This window comes from Cavia porcellus, unplaced genomic scaffold, assembly GCF_034190915.1.
Source record: "Cavia porcellus strain 051 isolate PalLab524CR breed Dunkin Hartley unplaced genomic scaffold, mCavPor4.1 scaffold_6, whole genome shotgun sequence".
Taxonomy (NCBI): domain Eukaryota; kingdom Metazoa; phylum Chordata; class Mammalia; order Rodentia; family Caviidae; genus Cavia; species Cavia porcellus.
This window is the reverse complement of record NW_026947489.1, coordinates 8,584,775-8,608,135: the sequence shown is the minus strand read 5'-3', so window position 1 is coordinate 8,608,135 and position 23,361 is coordinate 8,584,775. Positions and strand designations below refer to the sequence as shown.

The 23,361-nt window shown below is 45.1% G+C and overlaps 1 long non-coding RNA gene across 2 annotated transcripts in view; it reads left to right on the top strand.

Moving 5' to 3' along the window:
* LOC134476357 (uncharacterized) overlaps positions 1-19,898 on the top strand; it is a 45,852-nt gene extending 25,954 nt beyond the window's left edge. For both annotated transcript variants that reach the window (XR_010047922.1, XR_010047923.1), the window contains 2 exons: positions 18,558-18,661; positions 19,378-19,898. This is a non-coding gene — a long non-coding RNA (uncharacterized LOC134476357). The remainder of the gene's footprint in view (positions 1-18,557; positions 18,662-19,377) is intronic.
* The last annotated feature ends 3,463 nt before the right edge of the window (positions 19,899-23,361 follow it).

Genomic DNA, 23,361 nt, shown 5'->3' with positions numbered 1-23,361 from the left:
TAAGAGTTCCTTTTCTTCTCATAATTATTAGCATTTATTATTTTTTAAACCTATTGATGATAACTTTTCTATCTCATTGTGGTTTGGATTTTCATTGCCCTGATGATTAATGATATTGAGTTTTTTTATATTCTTGTGGTCCTTTGAATGTCTTCTTTCAGAAAATGTCCATAAGGATAATTTATTATTCAGTAGAAAGGTCTCATGGATCTTTCATTAAATTTACCTCTAAGCATTTTATCTTTTTGATGCTGCTGTAAATCGTATTTTTTTGAAATTTCAGTTTCTAATTATTCATTGCTTATATATAAAATATATTTGATTTTCTTTTGTGTGCTAATCTTAAATCCTATTGCACTTCTATATTTACTTTTTAGTTCCAGTGGTTTTTGAAAACAGATTCTATTCAGGTTTTCTGCACAGTAGAGCAGGTCTACAAATGAAGGAAGTGTTCATTCTTCCCATCTGTGGCTTTTCTTCTGTATTAAATAGGCTGTAACCTTCAGGACAAGGTTAAATATAAACGATGAAAACTGACTTGCTAACTTATTCTTGATATTAGAGAAAAGAGGCATTCAGTTATATTTTAAATTTAGAAGCTTGTTTTACTAAAGGTACAAAGTCATAATCATAAAAGAGATCTTGTGAGGGTGAAGTGAATTCTTTTGATGCAACACAATGTATGAAACATTGTGGTGCTTTTTTAAAAAAGTAGATTTTATATTGTAGGGAAGTTTTAGGCTCACAGGAAAAATGAAGCAGAAAGCACAGGGCGTTCCCACATACCTTCCTCCGTGTGCTATCAACGTTCTGCACCAAAGGATTCATTTGTGACAATACGTGACCCCGTATTTATGACCCATCATTGTCACCCAAGGTTCAGTGTTCACCTTAGGGCTCATTCTTGACATTGTACATTCTGTAGAATTGGAAAAACATATAGATGCGTGTATCTGCACTATAAAGTCCTACGGAATAGTCTCACTAGCCTGAAGTTCCTCTCTTGACCTCCTCTCCTTCCCTCCTCCCCTCCAACCTCTAAGAGTCATTGATCGTTTTCCTGTCTCCATAGTTTTGTCAGTTGTCAGATAGGATTCTGCTCAGTGACATACATGTAATGTTCGTCCACGTCTTTTCACAGGTTGACCATTGTTTTTAACATGCTAAAGATACTCTACTTTATGGATGTACCACAGCTTATTCAGGCCTTCATCTACTAGAGGACATCTTGGTTGCTTCCAAATTTCAGCAATTACAGATAAAGCTGCTATGAATATGTACGCAGGGTTTTGTGTGCAGCATAGTTTTTAACTTATCTGAATATATACCGAGAAATGCAATTGCTAATTTTACGGTATAATGAAGTTCGTTTAGAAAAAGCTGCCAAATTGTCTTCCAAAGTGATTGCACCATTTTGCATTCTCACTAGCAGTGAATGAGAGCTCTGGTTGCCCCATATTCTCTCCAGCTTTTGGTGTTGCTAGACTTTTGGATTCTGGCCAGTCTAGTAAATGTGCATCCTAGTTGTTTTAAGCATGTTACTCTTCATCATGAAATTGAATGTTAGCTGTGAGCTCTTCCACACTTGCCCTTTGTCAAGTTGGAGGAGTTTGCTTCTATTTTTACTTTGCTGAGACTTCGCTTTCTTCACTAAGAATGAACACTGGGTTTTGTTAAATAACTTTCTGGTATCGAGATAGCTATGTGCTTTTTCTTCTTTGGTTTGCTAATATGACAAATCACATGGGATAATTTTAATATGTTCAATAAAACTTTCATTTCAGGGTTAAACGCCGCTTGGTAATGATGCAATATCATTTCTATCTTTTTTTTTGGAATCAAACTCAGAGCCTCACACATGCCAGGCAAGCACTGTACCCCGGAGCTACATCCCAGGCCCTCGTTTTTGTGTTAGTATTCAGTTCAGTCTGCCAGTTAATGCTGGGCTCATAGAAAGAGTTGGGGAGCATGTCCTGCTCTTCAGTTTCCCAGAAGAGCTTTGGGAGAGTTGATATTATTTTAATGGATTTATTAAGAAATCTGAGCAGTCTTCCTAATTCTTGTATATATTTTATTTTATTTTATTGAAAAAAAGTAAAACAAAATTTCAACCAATCTTTTATTAAGCTTCTCCCGAACTCTTTGCTCAGAATTAATGGATGCTTCCAATCCAGAGGTTATTGGGCCTTTCGTTTCCGTGTTTTTCTCCAGAGCCAGTGTAGGCTTCAGCTTTCTAACCTATAACCTCTGTCACTCACCAACTCCCTCCGCGCTTCCAGATGGGCTGCCGCAGTGTCTCCCTCCCTCATTGTCATTGTAGTGAGGCTTTGAGAGGAATCCGTAATAAATGCCGATGTCTCTGCCGTCCTGACCAGAAGATCACTTGCTAAAACATCTTTACTGTTTTTCCTTGAGAACATCCTTCTCTTTCTTTTTCTTCTTCCATTTTCTTTCTTTCAGGGAAGCTCTGTATTATGAGGAGCTGGCCTCTGTGTCTCTTCAGGGGGTCTCACGCTTGAGCTGATAAAGACTCACATGGACAGGTGTGAAAATTGGGTAGACTGTGTAGGATTTAATCGTCTTGAGGAAACTCTTCGATAATGGAATAGGAGCACACCTATCTCCTTGGCCAAAGGACTTTACAGAAGAACCGCATGGTCAGGTAGTGAGTTGGCATCTCTCTCAACCCATTTTAATGTCCTATTTCATAGAACCCTTTCTTCAGTCTCCTTCCTGTTTAGAAAGATTATTTCATTTTATATTTCTTTAGTGGCATTCACAAGAAAAAAGAATAATCCGCATGAAAAGCCCACCACCTTAAACCAAGATTTTTTTCCTACTTTTTATGAGTCCTTAAGCCTCTGCAGAACATAAACATAATTGGGATTTTTCATAACCTTGAGAAACATCTAAGTAGGAATCAGTGGACCTTTTGTGTACTCAAGCCAGCCATTGCCCTGTGATTGGGATGCGCGGACTTTATGTTGTCTAGTTTACAGTGGTCATGTAGTCCCCTGGAATGGATCTACAATGAAATGGGCTACAGGTAACAAGATCTGTGACTCCAAAGAGTTACAAAACTTGAATTATTACATTCAGTCTTTGTGTTACACCCAATAAGCAACCTGGAGCAGCAGTATAGATTTCAGCTGACTTAGGACCTGCGTATATTGCTCTTTGGGTGATTCTCATTTGTGAATAATACATTACCCGAAGCCAGGTGCTGGAAATGGGTCATCGCGGTAGCATCAGAGGGACCTGTTGCTCAGATGTATGCAGCTCTGACCATCATCCTGGTGCTGGTGTTTTATTGATGCCCAAGAGTTCCCAAGGTGATAATGTGTTGCACATCAGAGAGACGGCCCCTGGAAGAAATGAAAGCTCTAAGAGAAAATTCTGAAATCATTATTAGAAGACAGCTACTCTGCTGCATATAAAATGGTCTCCCCTTGTCAACTAAGAGAGACTGTAGGTCCAGGTTATTTATTCAGTTTTTATATATTTGGACATCAGTAAGAGTAATTCTCCAGCTTCACCCTCCAACTAAAAAGCAAAGTTCTCTTTCCCTTAGTATCCCTCAACCTTCACAATTCAAAGATGGCAAATGTTAAGTCTCAGAATCTCCTGGATGTGGTGTTTTAAAATTTCCTGTTTCACAATGATGGAGAAATAATTTGAAGTGCAAAAATATCTGTCAGGGAGAATATTAAACAACTCCACACCTCCATCCATTTCTGTCTTCAGCTATTTACAAAAACATACCATTTAAATATGGATGGCAACTTCCTGTTAAACTTTGGATGTAGCAACCAACGAGAAATATGGCCCCCGGTGGTGAGAGAGGAAAAAATAGTTTCTGTATACAAAGCCCTAACATAATAAACAAGCAAAAGCACTTCCTGATAAATAACGCCAAGCAAACATTCATATCCTTGCCTCTGCTGTATTCAAAATATTTTTACTAGACCAAGTGCAAAGTATTATTATCATTAATATTAAGTTTATCCTTCCTGGAACAGATCCAGGCCCCAGTTCTACCAGAAGGTCTGGTAGGAGCCAAGGGTATGGACGTTTATTACAGCACTGACTTTGGCTTTAATTCTCTTCCTATAAATGTTGCAAAGCTGTGGATGCACATAAACATTACTGTGCTTGATGAAACCCACGCCCGACAGCCCCAGGCCCACAGCAACCACCCCACAAAACCATCCAAACGGAAATTCCACAGCAGTAAACAGGCAGCACTGAGATCCAGCCACGGTCCCAGAAGGCAGCTTGGAAAGAGAGGCAAGCACAAGGGCCAAAGACATCTGGGTACATGCAGGTTCCGTCTCACCACCACCACTGCCACCGCCGCCATCACCAGTCATGGAAGTAGCCCCCTCCAGAAAGGTTTCAAAGGGCAACACGTCTCTTGGTTCACTAAAATGCTAATGTGGGGACTCCCTTTCCATAAACCAAAACTCAAATAGCAAAAACAAAACCCTGAAAAACTTCCTTTTTTTGACATATTGTGTGTTAGCCAGAAAGCATGTATGCAGCTTGATGTATTTTTTGTTTTAATTTTAAAAACAAAACAAAAAGATAAGAAATACAGAATTTAAAAAAATAGTACAAAATCAACATTAGTTAATGTTACATATTGTTATCTAAGATCCAAAATGACATATAAGATCCAAATACATGTTATGAAAAAATGTAATATATTTTCACAAATGGATTCCAGCCATTTAATTTGCACCCCGACTGAGACAGAACATTAACAGCCCCCTAATAGGTGTCCTGGGGTCGCTTTGCAATCAAGACCTGCCTCTACCCCATCATCTGGGATCTTCCGTATCTCCCCAGGCAGAAATGGAATGCCAGGAATCAGAAGAGTACAACTTTGTGCCTGTATCTGAACAGAGGCTACAAGGCCTACACATGACCAGAAGGGACTTCCTCGGGGGCTGCTTTCAGCATTCCCACAGGATGGAGGAAGGATCTTGGTAGGGGAAGGAGAACAGTGAGAGAGATCTCAGGGAAAGCTCCTCAGATAGATAATTATGGGAGGCAGCGAAGTTGCCAGCGAATTAGGGTCCAAGCCCTAAAAGAAAGGCCTTGGTTGGAGGGTCTTGGAAGGGGTTGGGGAGATCAGATAGAACTGGCAGCCACCTGAGCTCAGCAAACAGCTAGGGGGCAGGACAGTGTCCTGCTTGGATGTCACCATGTCCACCAGGAGAAGCAGGGCTTGAAGGCTCTGACTAGGTAGAGCCAGTCTCCTCCCTAACAAATACCTTGGCTCACTGCTAAACATCCAAGTCACACAGGTCAGTGACCTGCCCCTGAGAAGTTCACAGTCAAGTTGGAAAGACAAATAGGCAATTGGGTCAACACCATGCAGTGAAGGGATGGGGAAAATGTGGGGTCCGCCACAAGAGTTGTTCATCTGTGCATTATCAACACTGCAGTCACTCAGTATGTGTTTGTCGAGGGCACTGTACATGGACGGATGGATGGATGGATGGGACCACAGAACAATCTCCAATATATAAGCTACCTTCTTCTGCATGTCAAAAACCTAGAAGAAAAGCATTTAAAAAGTTTTTACCATTAAGAAGTGACAAGTGTTCCAGGATGTATGTCTTGCCTGAAGTATTCCTGGAAGCAAGCAAGGGCTGACCTGTGTGACAAGGTCCACTTGGAAACTTTCACAAGGAACGCTGAGATGAGAGTGTGCACTAGGAGGAGTTGAATTGGGGTCAAAGGGATGCTTCTGGCCTGAGGCTGTACTTTGGCTGCCAGAAGATCCGCTAAGCAAGAGCTTAAACAGTGAAGATACTTTGTTAGTGTGCATGCGTATACACACACACACACAAACACACACACACACACACACACATACACATATGAATTTGGGGGGTAGGTGGTCCTCAGTCCCCAAACATGTACAGTGCTTAGTGCTGTTAGCAGGGTCCTCCTTAGTCCTTAGCTCTGATCCCTCAGCTGTCAGTGCCACCTCCCTACAGGGACACAAGACAGCTGTCCCAGTTCTGAGCGTGGAGTCTTCAGAGCATCCTTCTATTTTATCAGGAAGAGGACAGCAGGTGCCCTCTGTATCTCACTAGTGAAAGTGTGGTCACCTGGTCAAAGATGGGACTGAGAAACAGGTTCTAGCCATCAGAAGTTATTAAAAGTCTCTCTCCTCAGATATTTGTGGGTGTGGGGGAAGTGATTAGGCTGTCAACACATGTGTAAGCACACCTTTGCACTGCCGGGATGCCTCCCAGCAGCTGCATGGACCATCCAGGGAAGAAAACAGGAACCCAAGGTCAGGGTTTGCTGGGTGACCTGGGGCAGGTCTTGTGAGACCCTTACTTCATTCCAGTGATAAACCAGATACCAGAGCCAGGAGGACTTTCCCAGCTCTGAAAGTCGAGGCTCTGGATTTGCCTGGATGAAATGCACCAAGGGAATTGGTTAAGCTTATTTCAAAAATGAAAAGCTCTTGAGCAAAGAGTGATTTTTCTTAAAAGGTGGCTCATTTTTGGTCTTTTATTTAAATTAATTTATAAGTAATACATAAAACATATTAATGTGTACATCGTACCTATTAATAGTGACATGCGATGTTTTGATATAGGCATACACTGCATAATGTTTACATCAGGTTAAATAATATCCTGAAACATTTGTGGCTTGTTGATAATGTAAACTTTCCTCCAGCTTTTTGAAATCGAAAAGAAGGTAGTTTACATACAGGGGCTGCTCCAAGTCCATTATCTATGTTAGCTGCCACATGCAAATGATGTACTATAAAGATAACTCTACTATAAACTGAACAGTGCCCCCCAAATAAGCTAAAGTCCTAACCCTGGTACTTGGGAATGTGACTTTATTAGAAACAGGGCCTTTACATATATGATCAAATGAAGATGAAGTCATGCTGGTCTACGGTGTCCAGTACAGCTGGTGTCTTCATATGCAGAAAGACAGAGGACACTCCAGGACAGTACCACGTGATGATGTTGGAGGCACTGTGGCTGCAACCCAAGGAATGTCTGAGGCTTCAGAAGCTGGAAGGACAGATTCCTGCCTGGAGGCTTCCAAGGAGAGCAAAGCCCAGCTCACACCTTGATTTTTAACTTGACTTTTAGAAGTGTGAGGCAATAAATTTTAACTACCTTAAACCACCAGTATTTTTTGGAGTGCAAGCTTCAAGAGGGACACTGAAGGGGGGCTGCGTCTTCCTCCCAGCTTGGGCACCAGGTATGAATGTGCTTTGCCAAAAGTCACCAGCTTCAGGAAGAGGTAGTAGAGTACAGGTTCCCTTCTGGGCTGTGTGATCTTGGCCAGGTTCCTCAACCTCTCTGTGTGCTTCCATAGCCTTATCTGGAAAAAGGATATAAAATTAGATTGCTATAGAATAACTGGATTAACATAGATAACATGTATATTATAATGTCTGGCACAAACTAATTGTTTGCTAAGGACAAGTCCTTGTCACGTCCTGTAGTGTCTCCATTCCCTTGGTTATGGCACAGCCACAGTGGGTCATCTTGTGGCCTGTATTAAACTGAAGACGGTGGACTCGGGGTCAATCAGCTCAGTATCTGAAGTTCTGGCCAGGCAGGAAAAGCCAGTAACAAAAGTGTGTCCAGAGTAAGGCCCAGGACACACAATGTCCTGGAAATGGCAGCAGATGGGCTGGAACTCAGATGCCAGAGGAGAAAATGGGCACCTGCAAGTCCTGGCCAGCAGAACCTGGAGGCAGGAAGTCAGAGAGAGGAGAGCAGCAGCCCTGGCAGAGGGAGAGACGGGAGAGTGCTGGGAAGCTAAGCAGCCCTTGGTGGAGACAGGGCATAAAGAGACCATGGGAAAGGGGTGGGGACAGGACATGTCACCATGAACGCCTGTTACATCAGGAAATGTGCAGGGGAAGGGATGGGCAGAGGAACTGGTCACCTGGCCGTCAGGGATTTGATTACTGAGCTTGGCAGCAGGTCCACCATGCAGGTGTTGTCAGGCCCAGGAAGGGCTACCTCATCTCTTTCCACTGTACTCAGCTAGGGCTGGCCAGGAGCCTTCCAGCAGCTCACTGGCCACAACCTGCAGAGTGGCCACGGGGCCTGAAAGCAGCTGGCTCGCCCTCCTGGGGATTTGAGGCTGTACTCGGGCTCAATGTCCTGCCCTGGGCAAGTAAGAAAGAGTAGGCAAAAGTGCCTTGGACGAAAGTGAGGGTTTGAGAAGCTGAACAAACAGTGTCTACGTTGCAAAGACACGGCTTCGTGGTGGTTGCAGTAAGATCCCTAGCAATTTCAAACATTGCAAAGAGACGTAAAAATACAAGTCCATAATACTCTGCAAAGAACAAAAGCTAAACACACAAAACCATCTACAAGTCAGGGGCAGCCGACCTCGCTCTGGGGCATAGTTGTGTACTTCTTGGTGGTGTTCTTATTCTTTGAAATACTTTTTTCACCATCATAACTCTAGTTAATGTACATCTATTATTTCTTCATTTGTCAACTTTAAAGAAGAGTTCTAGATTCTGCACAATAATAAAAATACAGGAGAATTTCACACACTGACCCTAATCTCTGCTTCCAAATACTGATTTTTATTTTTCACATTTGTCCACTTTTTGACTGTAGCCATAGACCTGAACATCTTCTGTGTTTCCAACCATGTGAAGAGTTTCAAACCTTCACACAGCAGAGGCCACCAAGGCTCTGTCCTCTCTTCCAAAGTCTCTTTTTTTCCCTTTCTTTCTCAGTCGCTGGGTCTTCCTTCTCCAGGACGAAGGATGTATAGTATCCTGTTTGATGGCTAATATCAAATTTTTGTTCCCTATTATTTTTTATCTACATATGAAAACAAATAAATAGCATTCACATTCTGTGTAGCTTTGTAGTATTAATAATGGTCTAGTGGATGCCTTTTCCATAGGGCTGACAGCTCTCCCTGGACCTCCCAAGGAAGCATCAACATTGAATGGATTCGTTCTCCTGTTCTCTTTCCTCTCGCTCAAAGCCATGACACATCTTCAGTTTGTTGATGATAAGATCATGATTTCAGACAATTCATTTGGGCTCTCCCCGTCCTGTTGACAAAGAGGGACTACATTTTAATCCTCAAGCTTCTGAGTCTTGTAAACCCATGAGCTAGACTTCCCAGCTACCCTCACAAGCAGGTTTCTACTTACAAGAGCCACTGGACACTGAAAGAGAACACAGAAATATTCCTCTTCTTCTGCTTTGCAAACCACAATTGTGCCAGTGTGGCAGAAGCAGGAGCGGTGGGGTTGTAGATTTTAGATATTATGGCAGCAACCAGAGTACCAAGTCCTAGTAAAACTAGGATCAGAGGCAATCGTGATCTTGTGCTCTGTAAGCCCCTGTCCATTTCATTCTTCCAGTTCTAGAGGGAGCCAGTGGCCTCTTGTAGCTGCTGCTCTCTGTGTTTCATGAATTGAATATCTGTGTCCCTGAAAATTCATATGTTAAAGCTCTAACCCTCAAGATGTTTGGCTGTATTTGGCGATGGGGTTCATGGGAATTAATTGAGGTTAAATGAAGTCATACGGGTGTGACACTGATCTGGTTTGACCAGTGTCCTTATAAGAAGAGAAAGAGATTATAGTAAGGATGTAGAAAGAAAGTGGCTGTGTAAAAGCCGGGAAGACAGCTCCAACCAGAAACAACTCTAGCAACACTTGGATTATGAACTTCTAGACTCTGGACCTGGGCAATGATTGTTTTCTGTTCTAGCTTTTTTCATACTGAGGATTGAATCTAGGGCTTCATGTACACTAGGTGACTATTATTGAGCTACATTCTAAATCCTTTTTAAAATTTTTATTTTGAGACAGGCTTTCCCTAAAATTGTCCATGCTGACCTCAAACTTGTGACCCTCCTGCCTCACCCTCCCAAGTAGCTGAGATTAGAGGCGTGCACCATCCTAATTATTAAAATTTCTGTTGCTTGAGCCTCCCAATCTATGGTGCTTTGTTATTGCAACTTGAGTAGACTTAACGCTGGGTAACATCAACTCCTTTTTGCTCTTCTCTCCTTTTAATGTATTTTTTCTTTTAGCATTCTAGTTCTGTGAGTTGCTGCTGACATCTCTTGAAGCTCACTGCTTCTTTTCTTAGCCATGTCTAGTCCACTGATGACTCCATCAAACACCACCTGCATTTCTGTTACAGTGTTTTCTTTTCCCTTCTATTTCCTTATGGTCCTTTTTTTTTTTTTTAATCAAGAAGTGCACCTACGACTTCACACTTGCCAGGCAGGCACTGTGCCACCGAGCTTCCCTGACATGGTACCTCGTTGAGTCTCCATCTTTCTGTTCGTTGCCCATCTGTTCGTTCATGTTGTCTACCTTTTGCATTGGAATTCTTAGCATAGTTAATGTAATTTTCTTAATATTAGTGTAATAATTCCAACATCTCTACTCTGAGTCTGATTCTGATACTTGCTCTGTCTCTTCCTACTGGGTTTTTGTCTTTCAGTCCGCCTTGTATTTTTTCATTGAAAATTAGAGATGATGATTCAACCAAAGGAAATGAAGTAAATACAACTTTTGCAGGAGGTTTTCTGTTTGTTTGGCTCGGGGTTAGACTTTTTATTGCTTACTGTAACTGTAGGGAGTCAGAGGCTAATTTTTTCCCTAGCATCCTTATTTTTTTTCTGTTGTTTTTGGGTTTCATCCTCAAATTTGGACTCATAACTCCCCAAGTAACCACTGTGATAGGAACTTTCTGTCGCTGAACCATCGGGTTAGATCTACTGTATCTTTGACCCTGCGTCTTCTGACTTGTGTTTTCTCCTTGTTTTGCTGGAGAACTTCTTCAAGAAGCTCTGAAAGAAAATGTCATAAAATTTTTGAGTTTTGGATTATCTGAAAAATGTATTTTCTATTTTCAGTAGTTTTTCAAACTGTTTATAGGGAATAGGGCTCTACATTTAAAATATATCTCCCAAAACTTAGAAAGTCTCACCTCATTGTTTCTAGATCCCATTCTCTGAGAAGATCTAGTTATTATTATTTTTTTGCAAATATTCAGTTTTCATTTTTTTTCTTCTTTGGAAGCTTTGATGTGTTGTTTTTATTTTTAGTATTCTGAAGTTTCATGTGACTGTCTAGATGTAGACATTTTGTTACCTAGGAGACACTTGGAAACCCTTCTATGAAGAATTCTATCCCTCACTTTTGAGAAAATACGGTATCTTTTATTCCTTTCTTTTCCTCAGTGTTCTCTACTTGCTCTGGAATTATAATAGCCAAATATTAAACAGCCTGGATTTATTTACTATATATTTTTGGTTTTCATTTACGTTTTTAGTTTCTCATATTCATCCAACAATCTAAGATTCTCAACATTTTTACTGACAATTTTTGAAAGCTTATTTAATTTTATTGACATTTTTATTTGCATTGACAACCACATTTTAAATTTCTAAACTGCCTTTTTAACTATGTAGTTATTTCTTTTTTCATAGCATCCAATTCTTATTTAATAGACTCAATCACTTCTCACATGCCTCTGAAGATATTACTTAATTTTTCAAGGAATTATCATCTGATTCTTGAGTCATTTAGTTTTCCTCTGCAGTTGATTGTTTTCATAGCTTTTTCTTACATTGATGGCCTCTCTATGTGTCTGATGCTTGAGAACAGAGAGTGAGGACCCTGGCTGACTGCTCTGAGGCGCGATGTCTGTTCGTGGTTGTAGCAGATCTGTATCTCCATGAAGCTGCTCCCTGCTCAAAAGCATTGTGCTGTGACAGGACTTGTGATTATATTAAACAAACATTATAAGAGGCCATTGTTTTTGAATTAAGCTCCTGCACTAGGTCTCATCTAGAAGACCAGACTAAAAGTCAAAATGGAGTCACTCATGTTAAGAGTTCTGTGTCCACAAGATGAAACCAAGCTGCTTATGTCAGCATTTAGGGGTTACAGCCACGTCACCCAAACAATCTAGTTTAAATTGCATAATGAGGTTCTCCCTGCCTTAATCTTTACAGGAAAATGGTAACCGGAAGCAACCTGACTTTAACTGGTCAATTATTCTACTGTTCACACTCCCTATACCATCTTATAAGGGAGATAATTTTGAAATAACATATTTTCTTCAGCCCTTAATTCCTGCACTATGGGAAGCTGAATCAGCAGGATCACAAGTTCTAGGTAATTTAGTGACTTAAGTACTTGTCTTAAATACTAAGATGAGTACTGTCACTAACAATAGTGCTGGAGATATAGGTCAGGGTGAAAGTTACCAATCCCTGATATGACTGCCAAAAAAATTTCTTTACAGAAAATTCTTGGAAACTCTCAAGTCAGAAACTGCAGGTTGGACCTCCTATCTACCCATGTTTTAACAAGTCTTTCAAAAGATTCCAGGGACGTTGATGGTTCTGGATCTAGAAAATATATTTTGAGTACTACTACTGGTATTTTAGATCAAGTCAGCCTGTACTGGAAGTCTGGGTCTCCTTGGAGAGTTTGTCCGGTTTCTCTTATGGAGCCTTGGAGGGTAAGGTGGAGGGGCGGGCAGGCATTGTAAATGCTCTCTGCGTGCCCCAGCAGTGTCCTAAACAGCTGCTCTCAGGGCTCCAATCTCCTCTCTGAGCTCTATCAGGAGACTAGGGAGAAAAGCAACGCACTCACACAAACCCTGGTGTGAAGGAGAACAGCACTTTCTTGAGACTTCAATTGCCAGCTCATCCTGTGTCCCCTGGAGTCCGGGAGGGGTCAGGCCCCATGCCCAAACTTTCCTCTGACAGTGTTCTGAGCTGGAAGTTTTGACTTTCTCTCAAAAGCTAAAACTTACAGCTCGGAACATTTGCTTTCCACTCCCCACGCCGCTGTTTTTAAAACTCTGCTGGCCACTCATGACTTGGTCCTCAGTCTACCTGTCATGGAAACCCACCCTTGGAATTCTTCCATCTCTTTCCTTCCTGTAGGCCCGGCTGTAGCTGTAGCGCATCAGTTGCTGGCTCACCTTGCACAAGTGCTGCGTTTTACTGATTGATGCAAAGTCATTCTCTAACAAGGGAGCTGTCCACAGGCCCCTGCTGTGCCCTCCACCTGCACTCTGTTATGGTCTCGTAGGAAGTGGGCCTGGGATGCGCCATGGCGCCCCACCTGGACTAAATGGGAATTGCAATCTTACAACCACCACCCATTTTCTCCTTGTTCAAGAAAAAGCTACTAAAGTAAGCAAATGAATACATAAATAAAAGAACGTTTCCTTTAAAAATTAAAGAAACTTGAAGTTTACTTTGAGAGCTACACAGTAATCCTTGAACTAAATGAAAGTGGCTTTAAATGAGTTTCGATTCGAGGTGATTTCAGCAGCCCTTTGGACATTGATGGTTGTCGAGGAGTCTCGAAAAATGAGGCTAGACATCTGCAGCCCCACCTGGAGATTCTCGGCCTTCCCGTCAGGAAGGGGAAGGGGAGGGAGAAAGCCTACGTGTGTCTCTAGACAACGGCGTCCACTCCCATGTGGTTTCCATTGCCAGCCTTGTCCAGGAAGGAGGAAGAGGCACAAATTCACCTGCCTGTGGTTCCCCACCCCCACTGGTGCCAAGCTGAGGCCATATCCACTGAGTTTGCACAGCTGAGTCTAGGTGGACTTGTGGTTTTAAACAGAATGTTCCAAAGTCCTGTGATTATCCCCAAACACCACCTGGAAACAAAAACATTCAGCACAATCCTGACTCCCTAGAGCCTTGGTGTTTCAGACCCCCCCCCCAAGGTCACTCCCTCTGTCCCCTCATTCTTAGGAGGGGCCACCAAGCTGCCCAGCTGTGGGACTGAGGCCGCACACACTTGTGTGGTTCATTTGTTCTCAGTCCCGATCCTCCCCCGTCAGCCCTGGGCAGGAAACTTACTCATGTCATGCAAACCCTGATGCGGTGAGGAGCCCAAACAGAGGGGACTTCAGTGAACACTGTGCACACAGTGACTGCATTTCCATAGTGCACAGGGCTCAGGAGTGCACGCACACATACCCAGATGTGAGGAGAGTGGTGGGGAGCATGCCCTGGCCATCCAAGCTGACCGAGTGCATGACGGGGAGTCGTGCTGAGAGGCCCTCGACTCTAGGTGCATCTGAGTGGGTATCACAGTTCCCTACAGAGTACAGGACTAGGGAGCCGAATGTGTCCCTTAGTAGGCAAGGCAGCACTTTATACGTCTTAGCACTATTTACCAAGACACAGACACAGCCATGAGGGATGGGAAGGGAAGTGGAAATGTTGGACACCTCCCACAAGTCAACAGGGAGGCAAGAGCAGTCACAGAACAGTTTGAGCCAAGATGTCGCTCAGGGATGGAACAGCAATTAGTTAAATATTTAAAGCAGATGCCCTGAGAGAGGCTGTGGAGGCAGCTCTTTGTTAATATTTAACACAAGCTGGGCAGTTGCTGGGAAAACAACTGTTTACAGGAGAGATGAACAAACATCCCGATTGCTCAAAGCTATGAGGAGATTGCAGGGGACGAACAGCTGCTGCTGTTTCTACCTCTCAGCAGCTCTGGTTGGTGCTCACAACACCCTGAGGCTGCAGGGGTGGGGAGACCGCAGCTGTCCCTGGGGCACTGTGAAAACTGTAAACACATAGCCTGGGTCAGCGGTCCTTCTGCACACTCCTGGTTTGCAGGAAGCCCAGCCCTGCAGCTGGGCTTGGGTGGTGGCTCCTGGCTAGCCCGCCAGCCCCTCACTGAGCAGCTGCACCCTGCGGCCCCGAGCTGGGCTGTCCTTGTGGCTCCATGCACTGTCTCAGGCAGACACTACATGAAGCCAAGAGCAGGTGCTCACAGGAGGAGGGCTTGAACCCACGGAAAGAATCATAAAGCTTTTGGCAATTCTGCTGTCTTCAGGGACACCAGGCTGGATGGCCTTCTAGAGATGACAAGACAGTCTGTTTTCAAGGATTATGGGATAGCAGTCTTTTTCACAACAGCTTCTACCTCTGCAAGCCTGGCTATCTTTACTTCACCAAGATCAGTCGGGCCAGAGGGAATGACAATCCAATTTCACCTTTTCCCTACTTCAAACTTCACTTCTCTGAGTCTGCTTCCAACTTTCCTGTCACTCTGACACTCTTACATAGATAGGCTTCGTGAACTACACATAGCTCACTCTTAGGCTTAACGGGATATGAAAGCCCAGTTCAAGACCAAAGAATGCTGCCATCGTGAATTCTGATGCGATGTCCAAGACACGTTGGTTGATGCAATGTGTGCTTCCTGCAAATCTGATCTCTGTTGCATCATTTAGGGTCCAGATTTCAAAGTTGTCAACCCTAGAGATACAGCCCTGGGGAGTCTGCTGGCATGCCTCTGCCATCCCCCTCCAACCATAGTGGGCTTTGATCCATTGACAACTCTCCAGTTGTTTGTGCACCAGGCCATTTGTTATAAGGGATGACATGCTAAATAGTTTTGCTCCAGGAATTCCTAGAAGAATTGGGGCCTCCATATTTATTAATCCTTGTTTTAATATTTCCACATGGACTATTGGTGTCAATTGAAAGCTCTAAAAGTTTTGCCATCACTGTTCTAAGGTATTAGAAGAATAGTTCTTAACCTTTCTGTCTTCACAGCATAGTTCTGTGTACTAGAAATCTGAAGAAACATGGGAAAAGATTTGAAAAATATCAAACAATGTTAAAGTAGTCTTTAATGGTTCTACTTCAGAATAACAGGGGCCCATAGGGACCAGAAACACCCATGGTCACTGAGCAGTCCCATGATCATGTTTGTGAATGATTTTTATTTTATGGTTGTTACTATGGTGCAAATATAGGTTGTTTCCTTACAAATCTGTGTTGGAGTGTGAGCCCCATTATGAAGTATTAAGAGGGTAGGAACTTAATTCAACCATGGTGTTTAGAGTTGGGACCTTTGGAAGGTAATTAAGATTAAAGTCCTCAGACTAGAGCCCCCTGACTGAATACTGGTGGCTTTATAAGAACAGGATGAGAACCCAGTAAGCATGCCTGCACCTCTTCTCACCGGGTGATGCCCTGTGCTGGTTCAGGACTCTTCTGATAAGAAGATCGTGACCAGATGTGGGCCATGACCTTGGACCTCCAGAACTGTTGGCCAAAATAAGCTTTTCTTTATAATTTACCCAGTCTATGGTGTTGCATCATTAGCAACAGAAAATGGACTTGTTTTCCTGCACCATCGGGGCCATCCAGTGTCTGGGGAGGCAGCTGTCTTGGTGGGAGGCAAGATCTTCCTTCCCTAAAGGCCAGAAGTGGGCTCTCCCTGACCTTCGGAGGAGTTCAGGGTTGTGGGGTCAGATGCACCAGGAAGCAGGCAGACTTCAGCATTCATCCTCTTTCCCTGCGGCTCCAGAACAGCCGGTCAGTATGCTGGACAGTGGGCCCAAGGAGCAGCAGGCCACTCACACTTAGCATCAGCAACATCTTATGTCCTGCGACCCGGCATCTCTGGGCTCCTGACCATTTTCCCAAGGCAGTTCACCAGCCAGTTATCTGCAAGTCACTTGATCTCATTTAATACCTTGCCCTTGCCTGATTACTAGATTGCTTTGCAGGCAGGAGCCTGGATCCGCAAGCCTGGCCGGCCCTACACTGCTGTTTGAGGATCCTGGCCTGTCCCAGCTGTGCTCTTGTCCAAAGCCTCAGTGGGCACACTTGATTTAAGGCTCGCTTCTCACATCTTTACTCACGCAGTATACAGCCTGCGCTGCCATCCTTCACGCCTCCTCCCTGCTCGGCATTCAAATAGACTCCGTTGTTCCCTAAATTGCACACATTTGTCAAAATTCAGCAGCGTGCTCAGGGTGGTGACACTGGGGCTCTGCCGTGTTTCAGCTGTTAGTCACAGAGGGATGGCACTGCAAACCTGAAGGAGTAGGGGAAGCCGATTTTTAGCCACAGAATACCAGTGGCTTTTCTACCTCTCTGATGCAGCATCCTCATCCTCATGGATGCTGAGTGACCTGACATGGCCACAGGGCCATTCTGATTCGACTATGCCTCAAACAGCGGAGACAGGAAAGGAGACGGCTCACAGAGGGCCTGGCTGGCCCAAGAGCTTGAGAGACCAGGCACTGGCTCTGATGATGTCCGCATTACCGGGCAGAATAGAAGTTTAAAACAAACACCAAATTCAGTTACTGAGCAATAGAAGAAGTAGCCGTGTTTATGCCCCTGAGTTTTGGAGAGAGGTTTGTCCTGCCAGAGATAGGCATGCTCATCAGTTGAGGTGCCCTAAATGGAAACGCGATGTCATTTTCCAGGCTGTGAGCGGTCTCCGTTTCGTTCTCCCTGCAGTGTTCAGGAGGCTGGTGGGGAGTGTGGGAGCAGGCTCTGGTGAGGTGGCCAGCCAGTGTGGCTTTTTGGGGTCCAGTTTGCTGGCCCAGGCAGAGGAGAAGGGAAACCCAGACAGACAGAAATCATTTGAAGGAACTGGATGAGTGTGGGTGTGGGGTGCTGCCTCCTCTGCACAGGGAGGCTAAGGGACCGTGAGCCGTGTAGCTATTACTGAGCCGACCCATGACTGCCCTCCAGCCTCTCCCCCTTAGTGAGGACTCTGTGCTGTGCTCAGAGGGTCACTGCCAGCTCGGCCCATTCCTCTGCTTGTTACCTTTATCATAACACATGGTGTGATTCTTTCGTATAAAATATTTCCTTATTAAAAAGTTCTTGTCTTATTTTGTATTGTGATAAAAATGTGTAACGTAAGATTTACTGCTGGAGTTGGGCGCAGTGGCACACACCTGTAATCCTGACTACTCAGGAGGCTGAGACAGGAACATGGAAAATTCAAAGCCAGGCTGGGCAACTTTTGAGGACTCTGTTTCAAAAAAAAAAAAAAGCACTAAATAAAGAAAAAATTACCTTTGGGACCATCTTTATGTGTACAGTTGAGAGTATTAAGCACACTCACGTTCCTATGGAATCACCACCACCCTTACGGGGCTTTTTATCTTCCCAAACTAAAACCCTGTGCTCAGTAAGGTTCACTCTCCACTGCCCTCTCCTCCAGCCCTTGGCAACCTGGGTTTCTGTCTCTTAGTTTGATACTTCTAGGAGCCTCATGGAAGTCGATTCATACAGTGTTTGTCTCTTGATGACTGGCTTATTTCACTGAGGGTCCCATCCTCAAAGTTCACCTGTGTCATAGCATGTATGGGAATATCCCTCTTTCTGAAGGCTGAGGACTATTCTATTTCTGAATAGGCTACCTTTTGCTTTGCCCTTCATCCAGGGACACTCGGTGTTACTTTGTGTTTAATTGACCTGCTTTACTGTTGGCCTTCTCTGGTTTCTTAGGTTCACTCAGCACCATGCCCTTCCAGTTGGTGCCTATTTCTCTGTGTGCACCTGGGACGTTGCTTCCCGCAGGCCCCGGCATCCTCCACATCCGGGAAGAAGCTCACTCCTGCTTCCCCTGACGACAGACAGCCTCCGTCACCTCTAATCCCTGCGGAAAGCGCCTGTGTTCAGGGCCCTTCTGTCTTCAGGGCCCTTCTGGCCCGTTGGTTCTTTTTTTGACTCCTTGTTTCTGCTTGCTATTACAGATCCTCCCCTTTACCTGAAAAGATTGGTTACACCTGCTTAAATTCCAGCTGGCCACGAAGTCCTGCCCCGAGGGCAGTCGTCCAGCACGGTCTTTCTATGAGAGGTGAGAGGCGTCTTGGGCTTCCCTTTGCCTTTGGTCTGTGGGTTCACGTTCTCTTGGGGTCCAGGTGCTGAGGCCCGTGTCCTCCCTGGAATGTTTATGAGAGGGGAAGGATGAACCCCCAAGACTACAGGGGTGCTGCTCCCAGAGCGTTCCCTGCAGTCATAGGAGAGGGCGGCTCTGAGAAGAGATGAATATTTCAGGGTGCAGCCCGGCAGCCCTGGGGAGCAAAGGGGAGCGTGGGGGGCGGTGTCTGAGGAAGGCTGATTTGACCGCATGCCACCACTCTGATCAGACCCTTCCAACAAGAGGTGGGCTGGCTGGGGCTTCCAGGGAGTGGATGGTACCTGGACCGCCAGGGCAAAGTGAGGCAGGGGCAGAGGCCAAACTTGGCAGCTCGCCCCACCATGGCCCTTCCTCTGCTGTTTCCCGCTCTGCCTTCTGCCTCCGTCTTGAGCACCTGCCAGCAAAGCTCCGGACAGCCTCGGGTCCCCCTGGGACCTTCCAGTCCCCTCTCTTTCCCGAGGCATCTGCAGGGTTGACTCTGGACAGAGGTCCTGCCCCTGCTGAGTCTCTGTCTGATTTGAATATAGAAGCCCGTGCTCTTCCTCGTGTCTCCGTGAGTCCCCGTTGATCCCAGGCCCACAGGGAAAACAAGCGTAGCTAGTGGTGGGATGGACAATGAACAACAGAATGAATGGACACCCTCTCCTCCCTAGCCCGTCGTTAGCACTCGTGTGAAGGCCTTCCGTGAACTGGACCTGCTCACTGCTCTGTGCCTGGCTGTGCTGAAGCTCGCCTCCCCCTCCGTCACCACAACCCGACCAGAGGCCGTAAAGTCATCAGTGCAAACCTGCTTCAAAGTGGACCAAATTTCATGGTCAACATGAAAAAGGGTACAACAGGCACCATCATGAAGATGAAACAGTTATCAAAATTGATAAAATTTCCATCTTGTGAGAAGTTCATCTTGATTTATAAATATTTTTAAAACTTATTTCAGGGATACAGCTCAGCGGTACAGCACCTGCCTGGCAAGCCAACACTGAATTCAATTCCTGGTACCAAAAAAACCTTACATGCAGCGCTGAGCTAACGCTTAGAATGGCCAATGAAGGAATCTGTTGTTAGTTTTTTGGCTTAATTTTGCTATATAGTTATACAGTATCAATAGTAAACATACCAGAACTGCTTACTGTACAGCCAGGCACTGTACATAAACATATTTGGAGGTACCTCAGTTCATGAACTGGTGTATGATTTTGGAAAAGTTGGCCATGTTTGTGTTTGTGTGGGAAAGATGGCTCTGGTGGTGTTTGCTACCCGGTGCAGAATTAGCGAACAAAAGCAAAATACACTTCTGTTTGCAAACCACTGAACTGGGGTGCTAATGTATATATATATATATTTATATATATATATATTTGTAATATATATATATATATATATATATATATATAAAACAGTCAACACTCACACAGTGATGAGACAGTAACTATTACTGTCCCATTTTACAGATGAGAAAGCAGAGGCAAGAGAGGTTCCATAGTTTATTAAGAGGGCCAGGCATCTGAGCCTAGGCAGCCAGATTCTGTGGTCTGGACTTGGCTGTGTCTTCTATTTCCTGCTTCACCTCTGTATACTGATCATGGAGAGGCTTAAACATGCCAAGGGTCCCATCATTTTCCCAAGGGCCTCTCTGCATGTCCTTATTTTGGAAACTGTTTTCTGTGGAAGGACTTGGTAAGCCTTTTGTCAAGTCTTTTCTCCTCTGAAGCTAACTGGTCTACCCCCATGGGTCTTCTTAGCAGGTTTTCATTTGGATCTAGGAACTTTGCACACTTTGAATTCACTTCTCAATGAATTTGCTTCTCTATTTGATTTCTAGTCATCATCTAGTAACAGATCGACTCAGATGCTGACTGATGGGCACCGTGAGGTTGGATACTTACTGACCATAGGTTGGTCACTCACAGAGAGCCAGCTCTCTGTCGGGCTGTGCTTCAGGCCCTGGGGATACAACAGGAGACAGGGCAGACACAACCTTCTGTTGCCACAGAGAGGATGTTCTGTTATATTCCAACAGTTGGTCAGACGCGTGTAGCCTGATAATCAGGTACTCGCAGACACATACAAGGTAGGAAAAAAAAAAAGATGCAGAAGAGGGTAGGAAGTGGGTGATGCTTGGTGGTGAGGGTCAAATTTAAGTAGAGAGCAGGGAGGGTTTCACCAAGATGCCCCAAGATAGGGCAGTGGGAGGAAGGACCCAGAAGGGCTGGGGGGAGTAGAGCACTGGGAGGTGGTGTCCCTGGGGAGACGGGGTCGGTGCAGTGGCCTCGCTGTGCTGTGCATGGGACAGACAGCTATGGAGGACTTGCGTTGGGGAGGTGAGGGAGCCTCACAGGGACTGGTTCGGTCCCTGGGGTCACTGTCTCTAATAGATGAATGTAGGTGCCATGGGACTTTGAGTTAATGCTCAAGAGAGGTTGCTATTACAGATCCTCCCCTTTAGCTGCAAAGATTGGTTACACCTGCTTAAATTCCAGTCTGCAGGTTATGGCAGATCTCTCCTGCACTGAGATAAGGACAGAGATGTTCCCTGAAGAATGTGACAGTGTCGGGAAGGGGACAGGAATGCAAGAGTGTCCCACATGGTAGGTGACAGAAGGGTGGTGCACCCTGTCACAGTGGTACTGTGCTACCACACCACAACAGGCACACCCTCAAGGGACAATGGCTCCATGGCAGGCCCTTTGTGTTTTCCCATCTCGGAGGTAACCGGAATCTATTCATTGTTCTGTATAATGAAAAGGCATCACCTGCTGGTAGCCTTCATGCAGTTCTGCAAAGGCTCTGATTCAAATCTGCAGGCTTAGCTGAGCATGGTAGCACAGGCCAGTAATCCCGGCTGTTTGGGAGGCTTAGGTGGGAGGATGGCCACTTCAAAACTAGCCTAGGCACCTAGGGAGACTCTCAAAACAAAAAGGGCTGAAGCTGGAGCTCAGTAGTAGACAGCACTTGCCTAGTGTTCGTGAGCTCCTGGGTTCCAGCCCCAGCAACACACACACACACACACACACACACACACACACACACACGGCCTGCTGATGTGCTTTCTCACGTGCCTGCTGAGTCCCAGGACATCATCCAAGCCAGTGAGGGAGGCGTGTGTGTCCCAGCCATTGCTGGGGCTTTTCTTTAAGCTGGCCTTACCCATGCTGAAATACAGTCCCGGCATTCTCACGCATCTGCCGGCCACAGAGAGGGCGCTGAGGGCTGCCTTTCCCTGCCACTGTCTGGGAAGGGCTCTCTCGGCCTCTCCATGTGCAGCCTGCTCTTCCCACTGACGCAGTGTTGCTCACATCTTGGCTAAGGCTTTAGTGGATAGCTTCCATTCCTATTTAAACTTTAAAAAAAAAAGGAACTCCGATTCAGCCCACAAATGAGGACTGCAGCTAAAAATGGGAGCCATGAGAAGGTTGTTGTTTTTTTTTTTAAGTCAGTACAAATATTTTTGGAATTTAATTTTCCTTAGAAAAAACCCGACTTGCAGACAGAGCGTCTACATCCTGTGTTTGAACACCAGTGGCCTCTGGTGTCTTTATTTGTAAACCCAACATGGTGATATACTACTCCGCAAACCCTCACTTCCCTCCCGGCAAAATTAGAACAATGGCCCCTCTTTCTCCTGCCAGCTCTCCCCCCTCTTTCTCCTTCTCTTCTTCCTGTCTCCCTACTTTCCTCTCTTTTATCTTCTTGCATAATTGTGAGCAAATAAGACCACACCTTATAGGAACCACTTAGAGCTATCAGACAAGCAAGGGGAGTCTATAAAGCCAGCCAGGGCCACTTAATTGCAAGGCGCACTTCAGCACAAGCTTTCTGAAAGTGATGTGGGCCGGTGGGAGGTGCCACCCACGGAGAGAGGAAGCAGAGATGATGAGGGTGGCAGGGGTAACAGAAAAAGCTGGGCGTGGAGGCACGCGCCTGTAATCCCCGTGCCCTGGGAAGCCCGTGCAGGGGGACTGCAGGTTCTAGTCCAGCGTGGGCAACTTAATAAGCCTCTGTCTCAAAACAAACAAAATTAAGTTTTAAAAAAGGACTGGGGACGTAGCTCAGTACAAAGTCCCTGGGATGAACCTTGTGTACCCCAAAAAAACAAAATCAAACAAAAAGCCACAGAAAAGCAGGTGATATAACTGTTTTCTGTTCAGCCTTGGGACTGTGCTCGTACACAATCAATATAAAATGGTGATGGAGGAATGCTGTCCCCAGCACGCACACTCCAAGCCATTTAGTCCAGCTCGAGACAGTCCACCCATATGGCCATGGGCGCCATCCTTGCTCCTATGCGGTGCTGTCTGCCTGGCTTGTTTGGCCCACTTGTGGTCCCCGGGAAGGGCAGGGTTGGGGGCGAAAGCACCCGACTGTTTCCACAAGGTGGGTGATAATGGTACACTTGGTCAGGGCCTCTGCCCGCGGTCATTGCATCTTCCTTACTGGAAATTATAAAACAGCCAAAGCTCCAGCCACAGGTTATTGGTTAAGTAAACTGGAATATGCCTGTAAATTGTGAACCATGCAACCATTCAAAGCAAAATCTGGCAGAAGAAACCATTAATAATACAGCCTGAGAAAACACAGGCTAAAAAACTCGTCTTTGGTGGCAGAGGTCAGACGGAGAATACCCCTGGGGGTGCAGG